The following is a 17,723-nucleotide window of genomic DNA, read 5'->3' on the forward strand; positions in this document are numbered from 1 at the left end:
AGGGGGTAGCAAGATTTTCTAAATGGTATGGTTTCCATGGCTTCACTGCCTGCCACTCTGTGCTGCCTACACAGTATTTGGCGAGCGAGTCGCGTGATGACGTCATGCCCACACCTCAACTTGCAAATAGTATACTACCTTAAGTATTTATAAAGACTCCAAAATGGCGATCATGAGCGCGCGCGACTGAGTGCGGGGATCGTTCGACAAAACGCACTTTCCAAAAGGTTCCACTGGTTGGGAGTACATTCCAGCTGTATTTCAACACATGATTCATAAACGCCTTTCAGGCGTGGCTAAATGGGAATTGGGATTTTTTGAAGGAGGGGCTAAAGGCGTGCGTTCCTCTTGGGCGGACACTCAATCTGTGGGGAACTGGCGCGAGCCTGCCTGGATAGTCTCAGAGCCCCGTGCTCGTTCTGGAGATGGGCAGTTGGCGGCGCGCGCGGCACTGTGACTGACGTCACGTGCGTGGGTCGGCGGAGGGTGCGTGCGCAGACACCGGTGGAGGCCTGAGAAGGAGGAGGCCCCGGATAAACCAGGTGAGAGAACCGGGGAAGCGGTACGGGCGGGGAACAGGTGCTTGAATGGCCCTACAATAGTGGATGGAGACCCTCCATTCAGTGGTGTCATGTGACCACTTCGATGACAGGGACAGGGGGGGGGGGTGACAGGAGGAGGTCACTAATCCAAAAGAGAGAAACCCTTCTCCACCCAGGATTAAGTTTAGTGACAGGTGAACTCAAGGAAGTGAGTTCCTCTTCTGCCTCGTTGGGAGGGATTAGGTGACAAAACAACGACTGTTAAAATAACGTATTCTGTCTGGACAGGAACATGGGTAATTGAGGGACTCCTTCATCTAGGGCATAAGAAATATGGCCGGTGACTAATCATCCCCTTCCTAGGACTATGGTGGGAGAACCCTTTGACCTGGGATACATGACAGAGTATTCAAGTGAATTATTGCCCTCGCCCCAAAGCTGAAAGATGGATAGGGCATAAGGGTATGAGATTGAATCCCTTTCCCCAGACAGCTGGGTAGTAGCACCCTTTCTCCATGTTTGGAGGAGGATTATTTATTTGAATTTTTTTTTTTTTTACTGTCTCTGGTCCTAACCAGATTGTCTCGGAGCACGTTCCAAAGTGCGAAAGGGAGGAGGTGATATGAAGTCGCACAATTTGCAGAACAGAATAGGAAGATCAGGAGAGGTCTGGCTGAGTTTGGTGTGGGTAGAAAGGTATGTTTTACACTTTTTTCGGAAAGAGGTGATGGAGTATGCAGTGTTTATGTGTAGTAGGAGGGCTTTCCAGGCTCTCGTGAATGCTTGATTTGTGTGTGCAGGTTAATTTGCAGAGTGGAGTGTGTTTGATGATTTAGTTGGCCTGTCTCGAATTTGTGGGACTTTAGTTTGTTGAGAAGGTAGGATGGAGATTCAAGGTGGATGGCGAAGCTTACAACGCAGTTCTTTGGAAGCAATTCTCTGAGTTATTTGGGGGGGGGGGGCTGGGTTGATGTGATTTTTTGAGTTGGTGAAGGATGCGCCTTGCTGCTGCGTTGTGTGTGGCTAGTTTGCTGTTGGGGAGTCCAGTGAGGATAGCGTTTCCGTAGTCCAGTTTGGATAGAACTAGTGCTTGTGCTGCAGTGTGCAAGTTGACAGAGGGAAGGCTGTTTCTTATCATAAGAGGTGTAGTTGTAGGTCGCATGTTTTGGTAACTTCAGCTGTGTGGTTCCGGAAGGATATGTGCGAGTCCTTGGTGAAGTCTAGGGACTTGATGGGTGTGGAGAGCTATGTGTGGGTTGTCTGTGGCAAGTTCTTTGATTCAGGGCCTGAGGTCTAGTTTGTGCCTAGTGAATGGGGGCAGATGAGTAGGTATTTTGTTTTTGATGGGTTAAATTTGAGGAAGTAGGCAGCTTTTTAATACCAGAGAAGCCCCACAGAAGAAAGGAGAGGGAGAACCTGGTCAGTTACTGGGAAGGAACGTGGACTACCCCATCCTTTCAATGAAGTGGCAGGTGCTAGGACGTGAATACTTGATTGAAAACATTTCTCCCCAAATAGAGGTGGAAGTGGGGTCAGATGAGCGGCTCTCCAGCACTGAATGTACAAATGATCACTTCCAACTTCTTTTTTGGGTCTTTATTTTTTTTTTGTTTTATTATATAAAGTATTGGGCAGCTGGATCTTTCCAAGACTGGAGGAGTTTGTGGCGATCACTTCCCCTTAGACTGGGTGTGCAGATGTACGTCCTCAATTGCAGATGGTTGACTGCGCCCCCCCTTAGGCAAGGATGCCAACGCGAAATGGCCAGTAAGATGTGTAATATGCAAAGGCATCCCATAGCAGACGAGTCAATATACCCTCCAGCCCATGAAGTAATCTCAAATCGCCACCCGTCTAGATGGAGAGAATCGACTGTTGCCCAATGCAATACCACATGTCTACCCCTTGATTTCCTTCGTAGACACTTGGTCATACTCCCCATCTTGCATAGGAGTAATTCATGTATGAAATAAAAGGCTTGTTCAGTGGTGTTGAGTTGAGCTTGCTCTCTATGTTGTGCTTGCAATAGTTTAAAGTTTGTATTGACCTGCCATCAAACATACATTATTAGAAATGTACGTGTACAGCATAGACACAACAAGCAACCTAGAATATATTATTTGTTCAAGTAAATTTTGTTGAAAAAATAGGCTACGAATTATTAGGTCTATGGCAGTTGGGATTCAAATGATCAAAACGTTAATAAAATGCTGTAAATTATTTTAAAACCTACTTTAGCTTTTTTTGAGGTTATTCAACTGTAGAAATGTGTTTCGGACCATAAATGTTGCCCTGTGCCCATTTCCTAGATCTGGATTCCTGTTAAAGAGAGAACTGTACATGTTTTGAGCATATGGGATAATGCCGTGAAACGCCTGAGGCCCATGTGCTATTTGTTTCAACAGAATATCCAATTTTGCCTCTGGTACCTTGAAGATTTTCTTGAAGAATGACCAACTTGGTAGTGGTCTCCCAATTGTCGGTGTTCATGACCCCCCCTCCCCCTTCAATGATTTGTAGATTACTGCAAGCTTGATATGTTGTACTTGAAGGTAGTGTAGGTGCGCTTAAGGCCTCTGTGATGTGGTCCCACACCTAATTTCGCTGCAATCTGATTTTTGTTTTTTGTTTTTTTTGTGGAATTTTGTAGTGCTCTGAAGCCCATAAACGAATCTATGCAGTACGAGTCCTAGTCGGATAACTACAATGCTTAGTTTGCTGGGCTAACAAACCGATCTTGGCACTATGCAGGGGACATTGGTGCTGTTGTACACAATGGCTGTGAATTGGTGAGGGGAGGAAAGATCTGTATGTTTAACCAGACCCCGAGGTTGTTCATTCTTTGAGCAGAATGAAATGCTTAATCGACCCGAAGCTACAGAAAAGAATTAAGCTCCCATGAGAGCTTCCTAGACCATGTGCAACTGTGATTGCATCCTGCTTGGAGACAGTCTGTGATTTCTACTGCGGGTCGGCATAATGTTCATTGTGCTCACCGGCATCAGTGTAAATGGTCTTTGACCTGCAGTCAGTAGCACCTATTTTTATCGTTTTATGTTTGAGGTAGAGCACTGGAGGACAGGTATATAATCCAGGCAAATTCGATTGAAGAAATGCTGCCTTCTGGGAAGCTGAGCCCCCCCCCCCCCCCAACCCAAAGTGTTCAGAATTGTTTTGTTGGGGTGAAAGTGAAACAAAAACCATCCCACCATTTTGGAAGATGCTCGAGACCTAATAGTGACAACTAGACAACCACCTCAGTACAGTCCGGGCCAGGACCTTTCTGCTTTCCTGTAATAAATTACATGCAACTTGTTTAACTGATTCAGTCATCCTACGATTTTCATAATTTGTGGTGCTGTGGATAGTTTAAGTAGGATTGGCCCACACCCGAGAGAAGGTGAAGGGAGGGGCTGGCCTTCGCTATTGTTCATTAGAGGATTTCATGCCCCAAAGGAGTGGTCTGAAACCTGACTGGCTATCTTGAAGTCAGTCAGGAACCAGGTTTGAATTATTAATCTATGCATATATGTGATTTATGAAGTCCACATTTAGACATGTATGTAGGTACTTTTGTGGTGCGGACCAGACATTTTTCAGAATTGTTTTGGAATGGAAGTTGGATCTCCCCCTACACCCCCACCGCACAACAGAAATGATGTACAACTTATGTTTCTGATCCCAGAATCGGATCTAAACCTATGCACTTATCCTACTGACACATTCTTTGTCGCCTGCCCCCATATAATCCTACCAAGACATTTAGAAGTACTTCTTGTAAAAACCCACACTTAATTTTTTTGAAAGGGTAGGGGAATCCTACAAGTAGTCTTTAACTCAAAATAACTGAGAGTCCCAGTTAAAGGGCAGCTCTCTCAAATGCGCAGAATCATCATACTACTGAAGCTCTTGGACCCACCACTGCACACTGTTTTACAACTGTGTGAGAGACTGACCAACAACTGTGGTACATCTCAAACTGCCCAAAAGCCTTTCACGCACAATTGTGAGAGACTAAAAAGTGGATTAGCTTCTCTGCTACGCAACTGCCTTACACTCAACAAACTGAAAACGAAATTCAGATCCTCCTGACGAGAATAAGCAAGCAGTCAAGAACCCGCCTTTGCCACTGACCAATTCCCCTACACATATCCTCTCGTAGATGTCCCCCACTAATGTTATTTACACCCATTCATGTTAATTCTTGGTGGTCAGCTCTGTGGTTGAACTATTGCATGAAATTGCTATGCGTCTGATAACTACCTCGTTATGTTATGTTTATTATTTGATAATGCGCACAAAACCCAGGGGTAGCTGGGCGCAGCACGTACAAGGATACATATGCTTAGGTTGCATACAGAGGATAAGAAACATGTCAGGTCAGTGCATACATGTCAATACAAGCAATTGAAATGAGAGCTGACAAGTTACAGTATTGCAAAGTACTGTGAAACGTCAAACCTGTGATATTCTGTGAGGCGTAGGATCATTTTTAAAGGAGTGCTTGACAAAGTAACAGATGAATAGTCTCCTAGTTATTGTGGACCCCTAGGAATCTAAAGCCTTTTCTCACAGGCTTCCAGTTCAGTGACAATCTTCATCTGTTTCCCCTGTTGAAAATTCCTCAACTCATTCCATGCTCGTCACTTGGCTTTGACCATGAGAGTTCTTATAAAAGATGGTTCACTCCTTTTGTATGCTCCCTCTTAACATAAAACATTTGATCCTCCTGGCATTTACATTCTTTTTAAAGGGCTGAGTAATGCCAAGAAAATGATTTGCTATTAAAATTATATTAGATTGCTATCCTCTTTGCTGCAAATCACCATTATAAAGCGCTCTTTCAAAATACATGGGTAAATTATAATTTCTTAAAAGTGTAATTTCTCTTACTCGTTCCCGAAGACTGCTCTGGTACAACAAACATAGGTGTTATACACCAGATGAAAACCGGTGTATACCACTTGCACATCAGGTCAACATATTTCAAACCAGAATTGTAGTCAACCCAAACCACGCACATGTAATGTCTTTAAGTGGTTCAAGTGGACTGTTTTCATTACTGACTTTTGAACTTATTTTCCAGATCTGCAAATGCTGTCTTATGAAATGGGTTTTGGTTTAACTATCAACTCTCCAGTTTTTGTTCAAGGAACTGTTTTGTGTATGGCTACGTACCGGTTTAATTTTAGACATTTTTTGTAGAGATCCCGAAGGTTAGCATCACCATAACTGGAGGGAACAGAGATGTAAAACATGATTGTAGATCCTCCTTAGTAGTTTCCACCCTGTTGAGCGTTTATTGGGCATTGTTTGTTCTCAGTAAAGGGGTTGTAACATGTGTGGCGACTGTTACAGACTCTTCTGACCTCCGTGATATCCCATAACACGATCAAACCAGGAAACTGATACACCACTATCCCAAAGGGTCTACATAATCAATCTGCATCCATGAATATCATAGCTTTGGATTGATTTGACAAGTGAATTACCCACGAAACTCAATATGACTCACAAAACATCATCCGGAGAACCAACTGTTTGACCCAAACATTGACCGCACAAGAGTGATAACCTGCTCCCTTAATTGCAGATAACTATGCCCTCTCTATTCTTTTCTGTGGAACACACCATAAAGGTCTTGAACCCCACTCTACCAGAACTTAAAAAAACAATTTAGGAAACAGCCATCCTTGTTCCCCAGTTTTCACCCACGCAGCTCCATGGATATGTTTGGACCAATAGTGCACATAGTACCACAGGAAGTAACTATTATTATTACTGCTGGAGGTCAACTTGTAACTTTGAATATGCATGAATAACTCGGCGCAAAGATATGTTCTTACTTAACATTTCCGTTTTCTAATTAAAACATTTGGCTTATAAAATACTCCTGTTGTGAATGGGATTTTTGTTTTTATTAAGCATTTAGTATAAATGAATACACACGTTTTTGCTTTCTTTCCCACCCCATAATAGCCAAGTAATTCCACTGAGATTTCTTTCATCAATTATGATTTCCCTTAGTGTCTTTTCAAATTCCATTTTAGTTAGGCTTCTCAGTCTTACATGCTTACAATAGACTTGGCTATAAAATGTAATTCTTTGTTAATCATTATCCATTTCTGAGTGCTATTAATCTTTTAGGCCTGTTAGCCTTTTTAGCGTCATTTCCAGAAAAGTACCAAGAGCTCTTATTGTTTTGTTATTTGGGTGGTCGTAGAGAACTTCCCACCATAAGTCAGAATCCAAGCCACAATTCGGAGTCAGGCTATTATGTAGAAGCTTTGTTCTTTCTAATAGTTCCTTGCAAAACCTTATTAAATGTGGTAGAGATTCTTCTTCCTGGTTACATAAGCAGCATTTATAGTTGCTTGTCAAACCATATTTAATTAAGTTTTGCTTTGTTCTCAGAACATTAAGTCTGAATCGAAGAATCAGGTCTCTGTTTTTGTTTGCACTCTTCCTTAAGTAATTTGGCAGGATCTTTGGAGAATTAGTTAATTTGGTTGCTAGTGTCTGTGTGTGACTTGGAGACAGCGGGCAGCTTCTGTTTGTGCCCAGTCCACTGACATGAGCAATGTTTTTACCCACGTAGGATGGTTACGAAGCATGTCTGTATTCACACTCCAGTTTTTCAAGATCTCAACACATTTCTTTCTCCACATCTTTAACGGCCAAGAAGGAAGCTTTCTCATTTTCTGCCTTAAAGATTTTATATTTAGGAGGGCAGTCTATTAGTTCCACTTTATATAGGCGGTCAATGCTTTCCTAGTTCATGGCGAATCGCACTTATGGGAACTGAGTTTGGCATTCTTAAGATTCTCCTCCAAAACCTGGCATCAAGTTTATCCCATGTTTCCTGTGGAATTCCCAGACCAGTATCTCCTGCATATGTTATTGTCTGTTACTTTTAAGTTGTAGAAATCCACAAGCTGTTGCGTTGAGAACTTTCAGAATCTTTTTTTCAGTATGTGAGCCTGAGCCATTAGTTGATCAATTTTAAGAAGACCTATAGTCTTTGTTGTGGTAAGCATATGTGTAGGTAAAAGGGATTCCACCCCTAACTAGGACACCATACACGGAGGGACACAGATCCCAGAGCCTAACAAGCCTACCAACAACCCATTACTGAAACCACAGGACTTCACCAAACCTGAACAGGAGCCTTAACCCTGGAAATCCGAGCCCCTTTTACCTACACATAGGCTGACCACAACAAAGACTGTCTTCTCTTGAATAAATAACACAGAATCCAACATAACGCTGTGCGGATACTCATCCTTTTCGACATACCAAGTGCGAGGTATCCAGGAACTAGTTCCTTTCCTATACCAAGGAGGTGCGGGCACCACCTTCAACTACTTGTGACCGTGCAGCATATAACCAGATCGCCATAACTCGGAGTGAAGTGTGGGAGCATTCGGCAACTAGGGCCCACCCTTTCTCACAGTATAATAAGAGCATGTTGTAGTTTGAAGCAATGTGCGTCCATTTTTTTCCTAGTTTCTCAAGTGAGATGGTGTTGATAAGTCAATGGAATTGGAGTAGTATGTTGTGCCATATCTTTCCACTATTTCTGATTGTGTTGCAACTACGTATCATTTCAAACCAAGCACTCCCCAACCCCAAATATATGGGGCTCTTATAAGGATTGACTGGGCTATTCTAGGTCTACCACCCTTCCAGTTAAATGCAAAAAGCTTTCCTTGTAATCTATTTAGTACCTGTGGTGAAATTTGTATTTGAAATGCTAGAAATGTGTAAATCCGTTTTGGCATTAGTGTCATCTTCACTCCTGTAATACGCCCCAGCCATGAGATCACCTGCCAGTGCCAACAGGGTTGATCCTCTTCATGTTGTTTAATAAAGTTGGGGATATTGGCTGCATACAAACTATCATAGTTCTTTTTGCCCATTTAAAAGGCTACAAGGATTAGTTTGACTGAGTCTAAAGTTTCGGATATGGTCCGATGCTTCCACTTTCTCTAAAAAGAGCGTGATATCGGCATATAAAGCTAGCTTGTGGATTGTCCTCACACCACCTGGATCTTGCTGTTGCTAAAATCAAGGGACGGTGTGCCCAGCAGTGTATGTTAGGTGTTACAGGTGGTAGGTGCTGTCTGTTTCTACTCCGTGCGACATGGACATTTGCTAGTCCCTCTACTATCTCCTGTATTATTCTACAGCCCACCTCCAGCCTCCAAACTACTTAACCATCGCGCATGCGCGGTGTGCCCAGCAGTGTGCGTTAGGTGTTCGGTGGAGTGGCAGAGCGGTGGGGGCCACTCCGAAGACACTGGTATGTACTATTCTACATTGTATTGAGACACGCTGACATAGCCAATTGCTCTCTCTATTCTACCTCGCTCGCATCTACGAACGCTGTGTCTGATTCCCTAACCACTTGCCGGACGTATCGCATGTTTTCGCTATTGGAACTAAACTGTGGCTGCAACTCTGAGGACTTCTCAGAACGGAACAACACGCTCCAGCGCTCTCCTGAAGTCAAGCTACAGGCATTGTTACTTTACCCTGGTTTTCTCGAATTGGGTGCACGTTTATGTGAGGCATTGATTTGAATTGATCGGAACTAGCAAATGTGCAGCGCCGAAGTGTTCTCTCTGGTCGGGATTATTTTGCCAATGTGATGTTTGCGCACCATGTTAGCACTGTTGCTTAGACCATTTTAACGCTTCGGTCTTGGCAATCACTACTAATAGGAGGGCCTGCATGTGCATGTATCCCTATCTGCTAAGTTTTCTTTTTCAAGACAGGATAAGTGCTCTGTGTTGGACTCTTCTGATCTGGTTATGCGGCACAACCTGTCCTCATTAACCATACTCCACCTTGCTTTTTGATTGGCACTGGTACGCAGGGTGTGACTGCGGGCTGGTGAGCCTTTGAACCCCTGACGCAGTGTCTAAACTATTGGTTAATGAACATTGCCCTGCATGTGGTCATACTGCCTTTTGCTCAGGAAGGCGACTGCGGGGCTCTTGGCCCGTAAAAACCCCGTTGTCAAAGTATGGGGCATCTGTCTTGGTGTACCTGATAGATTGGGTGTGTGAACTGGACCTCCAGCATAGAGGGTGACTGCGGGCCAATAGGCCTTTGAACCCTGTGGGGCAGTTCGTAGACACCTGCCTGGTGTATACTCGCTGTTAAGTGTCTGAACCTACTCTCCTAACAGAGGGTTACTGCGGGCCGCGGGCCTTTGAACCCAGGAGAGTAATTAAGAGTGTGCACATTACAGTCTCACCCAAAGGGTGACTGTGGGTCAACAGACCTTTGAACCCTGTGAGGCTGGATTGGGTCACGAGCATGGTGTATACCTTCATTGAAGTGTTTGAATCTAAACTCCCAATAGTGAACTTTTGTGGGTTGTTAGGCCTTTGAACCCTGAGGGAAATCTACGCACTTGCGGTTGTGTATGTACATTTGTATTTGTTACTCTGACTGCTTACACTGGCATTCAAGACGGAGGGCGATTATTGATTCTTAAGCATTTGAGCCCTGGAGGGCGGTTTCAAGCGCCTACTTTAAGAAGTCTAACTAAACCAATTACGTAGGTGTTAGCTAATCGTGTAATGTGGTGACTTTACATTTAACTCTGAGACAGACCACAACAAGTACTGTTTGAGGCTTCCTTAGAAGTAACTGTTGACTTACAGGCACTGTATTTAATTATTTCTACGGAGTTGTAGTCACCATGGTAAATGGTTTGAGAAGCGGTAGGAAACTGACGGGGGCTTTAAGTCCTCCCCATATAAAGGTTGCAATGCTAAATGACAGGTCACTAAATGAAGACCTTGTAAATCAAACCGCCCCACAGGACGAGGCTATAAATTTTTAATGCAGTGAACTCAGTCCTGTAACCTTACCTCAGTCTGAGTATGAATGACGAGGGTGAGGGAACTTCTGAAGGCATTGGCATTACACAAGATGGTGGTAATACACCGAGTAACCTTGAATCCTCTCCTATCAAATTGGATGTCAACGAAATGATGATCCTAATACTGATGATTCAGTAAATGTGAAGAACAAGGAATGGTTGAAGAATAAGGTGAAACCTGGGGGTATGTCAAAAAGTGTAATAATTGGGCTGAATGATTGCTCAATTTTGGGGCCCACTATTGAAGCTGAAGTTGGGGGAAAAGGATGAGATTCTCCCTGGGGCCTTCTACACCGGTATCTAAACGTACATATGGGAGGGAGGATGTGCACATGTTTAATCTTCCTGCAAAGCAACCCCAGGATTTTCAATCATTCTCAGGTGGTACTATGGAGGCTGAGTTATACAATGATAAGAGACAAAGAAGCCCTAACTTTATGCATGGAAGGAAACTCTATGATAATTCTAACTTATCCTCAGCCAAGAACAATCCATTTGTCTTTCCCCAAGAACAGATCAACCTAGTTGAAAAAACCACAGGTATAGTCTCGAGTAATGAAGGGCAAAAGCATCTTAGTAAAGAGGAAGAGATAGATCTTCGTGCATGTGATGTTGTAGGATTTGGGGAAGATTTTCCGGTACTATCCAGAATTCTTGACCTGCTTGATGAGGGGCACGAACGTACCCACTATGAATTGGGGAACCGCAGAGCAACGATAACAGACCTCCAATGTAAAGTTAATAAAGTGGAGGGACTGTTATTTACATGTGACGCAGTATCTTCGCTCACCAGGTGCAATAAAAAGGAAGCATATATGAAAGATTGCACCACTCGGACTCCTGGAGATGAGCGAATGGTGAATGCTGCAGCCAAATCCTTTGCTGAAATGGCAGCTTTACCGGCGGCCAAGCCATTGCCTGAAATTAAACCTAATAATCTAGAGATACCCTTAGGTAATCTGGGTGATACTGTTTTACAAATGCAACACAATATAGAGGCAATCAAGAAATGCATACTTAAGGGGAAAAAATTATGAGTGTGTGGGTATGATAGTTCCTGAACAAAAGATTGCTCCAAAAAGGGAGGGCGTTGATAGCCCCTCCACACTATTAGATCTGATTGATGTCTCTGATAACACTATGAAAGAAATGTGTGAAAGTATGATTGACTCGACACCTGAGGATGAGAGCAAAAAACCGACTGTGGCACTTGCACGAAAAGAAAAGAGAATCATAGCCAGAGCACAGAAGAGGGATTCCAAGAACAATAGGTCTAGAAACAAAATAAAAAAATGAAATTAAAAATAGTTCCGGCAGACTCTTTAGGTACCCCGAAGAATGAAATGGCAGCTAACAATGAGGAAAATGGTTTTGACTTGCACCAGCTTGATGAAGAGTCTAACATTTGGACCTTATTCCTGATGGACCAAGCAATGGAAGACAACATGTGCCGAAAAAATGTGCAAGTAAGATGAAACATTTGAATGTGGGAGGTGGTTTGACTGGGGGTGAGTTAACAAAGGATCCTACTGCTGGAACTAATAAAAAGGGACAGAACTCATAGCCAGCTTCTGGTACTTCAGGTGTTCAAACAGCGCTATCGCAATTCAATCCTGTAAAAAACAATACTGCTAAGAAAGGAAAATATGCTTCCTTTAGTGGAAATCCGACTAAACCAAACAGTGGTATGGATGAGTTGAGGAATGAGGCAGGTGTGTCTGGAGTAGCGGATAGTGAGACAGAAGATGATGGACAAACAATTGGTCTCTCTGATGAAGAAGAGATGGGATCGCAGGAGTTAGCAACCAAACCCATGGGTCAACTAAACAAGCTATCGTCTAGTAAAAAAATAGGATGAAAAGTTATCCTAAAGGGAGATGAAGATGAATCACACGAAGAGGCATCAAAGGACTGCAATAATTCAGATCTAGGAAAAAATTATGAAAATATTGTGGAAAAACTGGTACCTGGAATGGCAATAATCATGGGATGGGAAAGCAATGCAGCAATAAATGGTAGATCTCGCCTTCATAGAACATTTATGTTAAACATTTCAAGCAAACCCCCCCCCCCCCCCCCCCCACCCGGAGAACCCTACGCTCTGATGATCTGGAATGGATACGACTTGCTACTAACTATAACAACCGCATGACTTGTGGTTTCCATTCCTTGATGATCATGAGAATAATTTGGGAACAGAAGGAACATTTCATTGCTCTCGGTCTAATCCCCTGTATCTTCCACAAGGAAAAAGAAGCTGAGTTCTTCTTGGAACACCGCCTATAATCGAGAACAAAAAAGTGGGATAGAACAAAGTGGGACTCAGCTCAACATTAACGCAGACACCATTAAACAAATATTGGCAATAATGGCTGCGCTTAATGGGGTTGTACCGGGTGCAAGTGATAGTGCTAATCCTCCAGTGAAAGCAAACTCGAATATGTCAGCGTAACACGCTTCCCTTCAGAATTTTGTCATGGAATTGTTGTGGATTGGCTAATTACCTTCGCTGGTCTGGCAAGAATGACCTAAGCAATTGTCCACATAATTCTCCTCCAAGAGATTATGCATATGGCACCTTTTGATATAGCAGGATATGGATGTTTTACCAAAGCTGCTACAAAAGGATTTAAGGGCCGACCATCAGGCGGTCTAGCAATTCTTATTAGCAACAAAAGTAAATATAACCCTGTGTTAATCTACGAGGCTAGAGGTGTGATGGCTCTACAATTGAATCCACAGAATTGTATGCAACTAACCATTGTTGTTTTTCGTATCTACTGGAATAGGAAAGTACTGGAATACACTGGATGTTATCCTTGAAGGCATATTTGTAAACATTACTCACGTGGGGATAATATTAGGTGGTGATTTTAATTCCTCGTGTTTCAAAAATAAAGGGTTGGATGGGAATGTAGCTAACACAAAAGTACCCTTGACATTCAAATCTGGGCAAAAGTGGGTGGATTATTTTTTTGGGATGGGAAATCCAGCTCTTACATCCCCCAGTCCAGTTCCTATCCCTTCACATGGAAACGTGGTAACTGAAGTTCTTACATAGACCACTTCTTTGTATCTACTGTTATTCGTAATTCCTCTGTTCTGGTACACATTAATTATCATGGTTATGGGGACCACTATGCCATCTCCACTAATGTAAACATTCTGAATTGGAGTCGCGATTCACAGATTTCGCTTCAACTCACAGAGACCCAAAATTCGGGTCGTACTATCAGATGGAATAAAAACACTTGCATGAAATTGCTTAGGTACATTCAAGAGGATCCCTTCTACTCGACCATTGGATATATTTATCCAGTTATGGGGGAGGAGACTGAACGGCAACCAAGAAGTACCATCAATAGGTATGTAATGTGCATTAGACAAGATGACAAGCCTCTGCTCTCTTTAAAGGAACATAGGCATGCCTTTTTAATTCTACAAATCCATCGGTTAAAGATCAAGAAGAATTACCATCTGAGGAAACTGATCAGGCGAAATCTGGGTATTGAAGTATTCGGTATTGAAAAAAAACATCTCCTAAACCAGTACAAAAACCAGATTAGAGAATTGAGACATTTTACACCAATAAAAGACAATCAGCGTATGATGCATAACATCCTTACTCATGATACACGTAACATTTGGAAGCTCATGAGAACCATAAATGCACCACATTTCCATACTGATCCAGCTATTTTAGCCTCTAGCTGGGTTCTATTCTTTTTACCAAGAAACTTAAACTACCAAATGTGTTCTATGATGATCATTGTTATAACTATGCAGAATTTATTCTAGACCATTGCCCATGGTCTAATGAGGATATTGTGGATGCCATAAATACATTAAAGGACTCAGGTCCTGATGGGATACCCTCTTGTGTAATTAAAACAGACCCCCCACTTATGGGCAAGCATTTTTAAAATCAAATTTGATGTTGTATTTTCTAAGAAACAGATCCCCCGTTCATGGTGTTCCGCAATTGTTCCCATTTATAAAAAGGGAAAGGTGAATGAACCAGCAAATTTCAGACCCATAGCCCTAACTGATGCCTCTTCAAATGTTTTTTCTCAATTATTTCTAAAGGAATTGCAGGAGTTCTTATACAAGCATAACATCCTTTCCAAATGCCAAGTAGGCTTTCGAAAAGCCATGGGCTGCCCGCTAAATGCTACAATATTATCATTATTGCAATGTCAAACCAAACAAAAGGATACTGGAGCAATATATATGGCTGCATTGGACCTGAGCGCAGCGTTTGACACAGTAATAAGGGGAGTACTTTGGAGAAAAATAATTCAATGTGGTATTCCGGTACACCTAGTAGCCCTGATTGCTTTACTGTACTCCAACACTACCTACAAAGTACGCACAAACAAATATGGAACACTGATGGGTATGGGACACTGATGGAGGAGATTGGTACAGAAATTGGGTTAAAATAAGCTGCACTTTGGGCGCAATATTATTTAACATATAGCTTTGTGACTTCAATCATATATGGAAGGATATTATAAACTATCCTGTGCGCCTAGCTAATCTGAAATTGAATTGTTTTAAGTTTCGCGGACGACTTGCTGTTATTTGATAAAACCCCACAGGGACTACAAAATAAACTGAATTCTTTCTTCAAGTTTGCAGAATCACATAATCTTCGGATTAACAAAGATAAATCGAAGATCATCATTTTCTCTGATGGGAAGCAAAAATGAAGAAATGTATCTGGTCTGTTGGTAATGTGGAGCTTGAGGAGGTTAAGGAACTAAGATATCTTGGTTATACACTCACTGATCAAAACTCAAAATCCTGGTGGAAAGAAATGCTTAGTAAGAAATGTAAATCGCTCACTGCCCAGATGTGCATTATTTATAGGAAATATTGCACCTTCTCCATAGTTCCAGTCATCCAATTCTATCTGTTGAAGATTGAGCCTACTGTCTTGTATATGCTAGACACTTGTACGGTAGATATCAATGATCATCTTGACATGGCTCAGGGAAAACTATGGAAAAGGGTGCTGGGTTTGGCAAATTCAGTTCCTAATGACATAATAAGGCATGAATTGGACCTGCTGCCCCTCTCGGACAAAATAAATTGGAGGCTATTAAATAACTATAGCAAGATGCTACGTCCACCAAAAAATGTGTTATATGAAGATTTGTATAACATTCTGAAATCTGGTCCATCTTCTACCTTAAAAATCTTTGTTAAAAAGATGCATGAAATATTGCATCTTGCTAATATATATCTAAGGAGGATTTTATACTCTGTCTTCCTTCTAACAAGCAGAAATTCCAGCGACTGAGCTGGTGTCTTCATTCGGACCGAATTGCCAAATATAAATCCTACGCAGAATATGCTCCCTTTAGAAGAAAATATGGTGTTCTGCCTAGTTATATCCTCCAATTTCCATGTTCGATTGCCTGGGGCTTATACATGCACTTCAGACTAAATCAATTTCTCACGTCCGAGCGAATATCCAAATGGACTGTATCCAAGGATGAATATGGAATTCATAGTAATGAAAGTTGTTTCTGCTGTACACCACAATCCATTGAATCTTTGAAACCTCTCGTAATGTACTGTAGGCATTTCGAAACACTAAGGATTAAGGAATTTGGAAAATATTGGTATACGGCTTCGGAACTATCTAGGGTTGCACTTTGGAATAAGTGTATGTGGGGGAACAATTCCACGCTCATAATCAGTTTGACGAAAATATTAAAAGTGCTTAAAGATCATTTGGATCCGCAGTCTGGTCAGACCTAATGTGGATCAATGAAAAAGTAGTTCTGAAAAAAGTGGTTAGATGGCATTTGTTACATATTGAGTGAATACCTGAAAATGTATGCTAATGGAAAAGTTTCACAAGTTCACATCTGGCAGTAACTAAGGGCTGTGCCTTTCTCTGAGTGAAATGAAGAACAAAAAAATGTATGCTATAAAACATTTCTTATGCTGGATTTATTGGCACCAAAGTTTTGTTCTTTTTGGTTCTTTTTTCTTAGTAAAATGTAATGAAATGAAATGTAAGAAAAGTTGTGAATTTTTAATGACAATGAACTTTGTTTTTATATTCTGTATAACTGAACTAAAATAACATTTTTTTTGTAAAGGTTCTTTGATGAACTAAACACTATAAAGAAAAAATAAAAACCAAGGGGCAAAGTGGACAAATCTGTTGGGTTTCGTGTCTAATTTCAATTCACCTGGAAAAGGCTAAGATTTGTCTGAATAGCCTGAGCAATGAATGGTGTAAACGATTTTGCGTGCGTCTAGGCCAAGCATGGTCTCATCCGGCCCACACAAGGATGGGGAAGACCTTCATCAAGCAAGTGAATGAGACTTTAGCAACATTTTTTTGCATCTGTGTGAAGTAATGCAATTTGATCTATATGAATCACCTTCTGTGGGATCCTTACACGGTTTTAACATTAGTTATTGTAGGCTTCCCCATATAATGAAATGCTGCCAGATGACTTCAAAAAATTTAAATAGGTTAGTTGGGTGTTCGATCAATACATTCTGAAATGTCTTCAATACGATATTCTTATAGCAATCGTGACCTGGGGCATTGTTTGGCAATGCTTTTATTGCATCCCTGACTACTTCCACTGGAATGGCAGCTTCCAGATCTTTCTTGGCGTTTATATGGGAAGGGAGTTGGAGCACAAGGGCTGCTCATTGATAAAGTATTCAGTGATCTCCCAGGAGGATTCTGTGGAACGATTGAAACCCTGTTATCCTCACTATACTGCAAGCATGAAATAAAATTCCTGGTTTTCAGTCTTTGTAATGTTGCTACTAAAAGAGAATGAGCTTGGTTTTATTTAGAATGGTATGTTTGCTTTATTTGCAACAAAGGCTGGAAACAAAGGTTTGTCAAACGGGCTTCCACCTGTGGTCTAGCTATCTTCAATGCCATTTGTGTGTGCACCCTTCTTTTTGGGCTCTGCTAAACTACTGCGCCAATTCCTGCCTCGTAATTTCAGAAAACTGTCGGTTACGCTAATAATTTCCCCTTTTTATTGCTTCATTCCTTGCGTCCCATCCGGTCCATATTTCTATCTAATCTGATAGTTTGTCTATGACAAGTCTGCAAACTGTGGCTCTCCATGTGTTTTGGGCTACAGCTCCAATGATCCCTTCTCATTGACTATGAATAGTTATGGCCGATGGGATGTGTTGTCCAAAACATCTGGAGAGCCAGTGTTTGCTGATCCATGCTCTAGGAGATAGTTGGACAATCCTTCTACAATGTGGGATTCATTCTCCTTTCCCTTTGT

At 41.9% G+C, this 17,723-nt stretch overlaps 1 protein-coding gene across 2 annotated transcripts in view; it reads left to right on the plus strand.

Moving 5' to 3' along the window:
- The first annotated feature begins 394 nt into the window (after positions 1-394).
- The window catches only part of ZDHHC5 (zinc finger DHHC-type palmitoyltransferase 5), an 825,906-nt gene continuing 808,577 nt past the window's right edge, over positions 395-17,723 (plus strand). The window contains exons 1-2 of one of the 2 annotated variants that reach the window (XM_069629026.1): positions 454-542; positions 1,121-1,238. The gene's annotated coding sequence lies outside the window, so the exon portion shown is untranslated. Of the gene's footprint in view, positions 543-1,120; positions 1,239-17,723 lie in introns of both variants that reach the window. The other variant, XM_069629025.1, reaches the window with a different exon arrangement.

Source organism: Ambystoma mexicanum, chromosome 12 (assembly GCF_040938575.1).
Source record: "Ambystoma mexicanum isolate Mex_15411 chromosome 12, UKY_AmexF1_1, whole genome shotgun sequence".
Lineage (NCBI taxonomy): Eukaryota > Metazoa > Chordata > Amphibia > Caudata > Ambystomatidae > Ambystoma > Ambystoma mexicanum.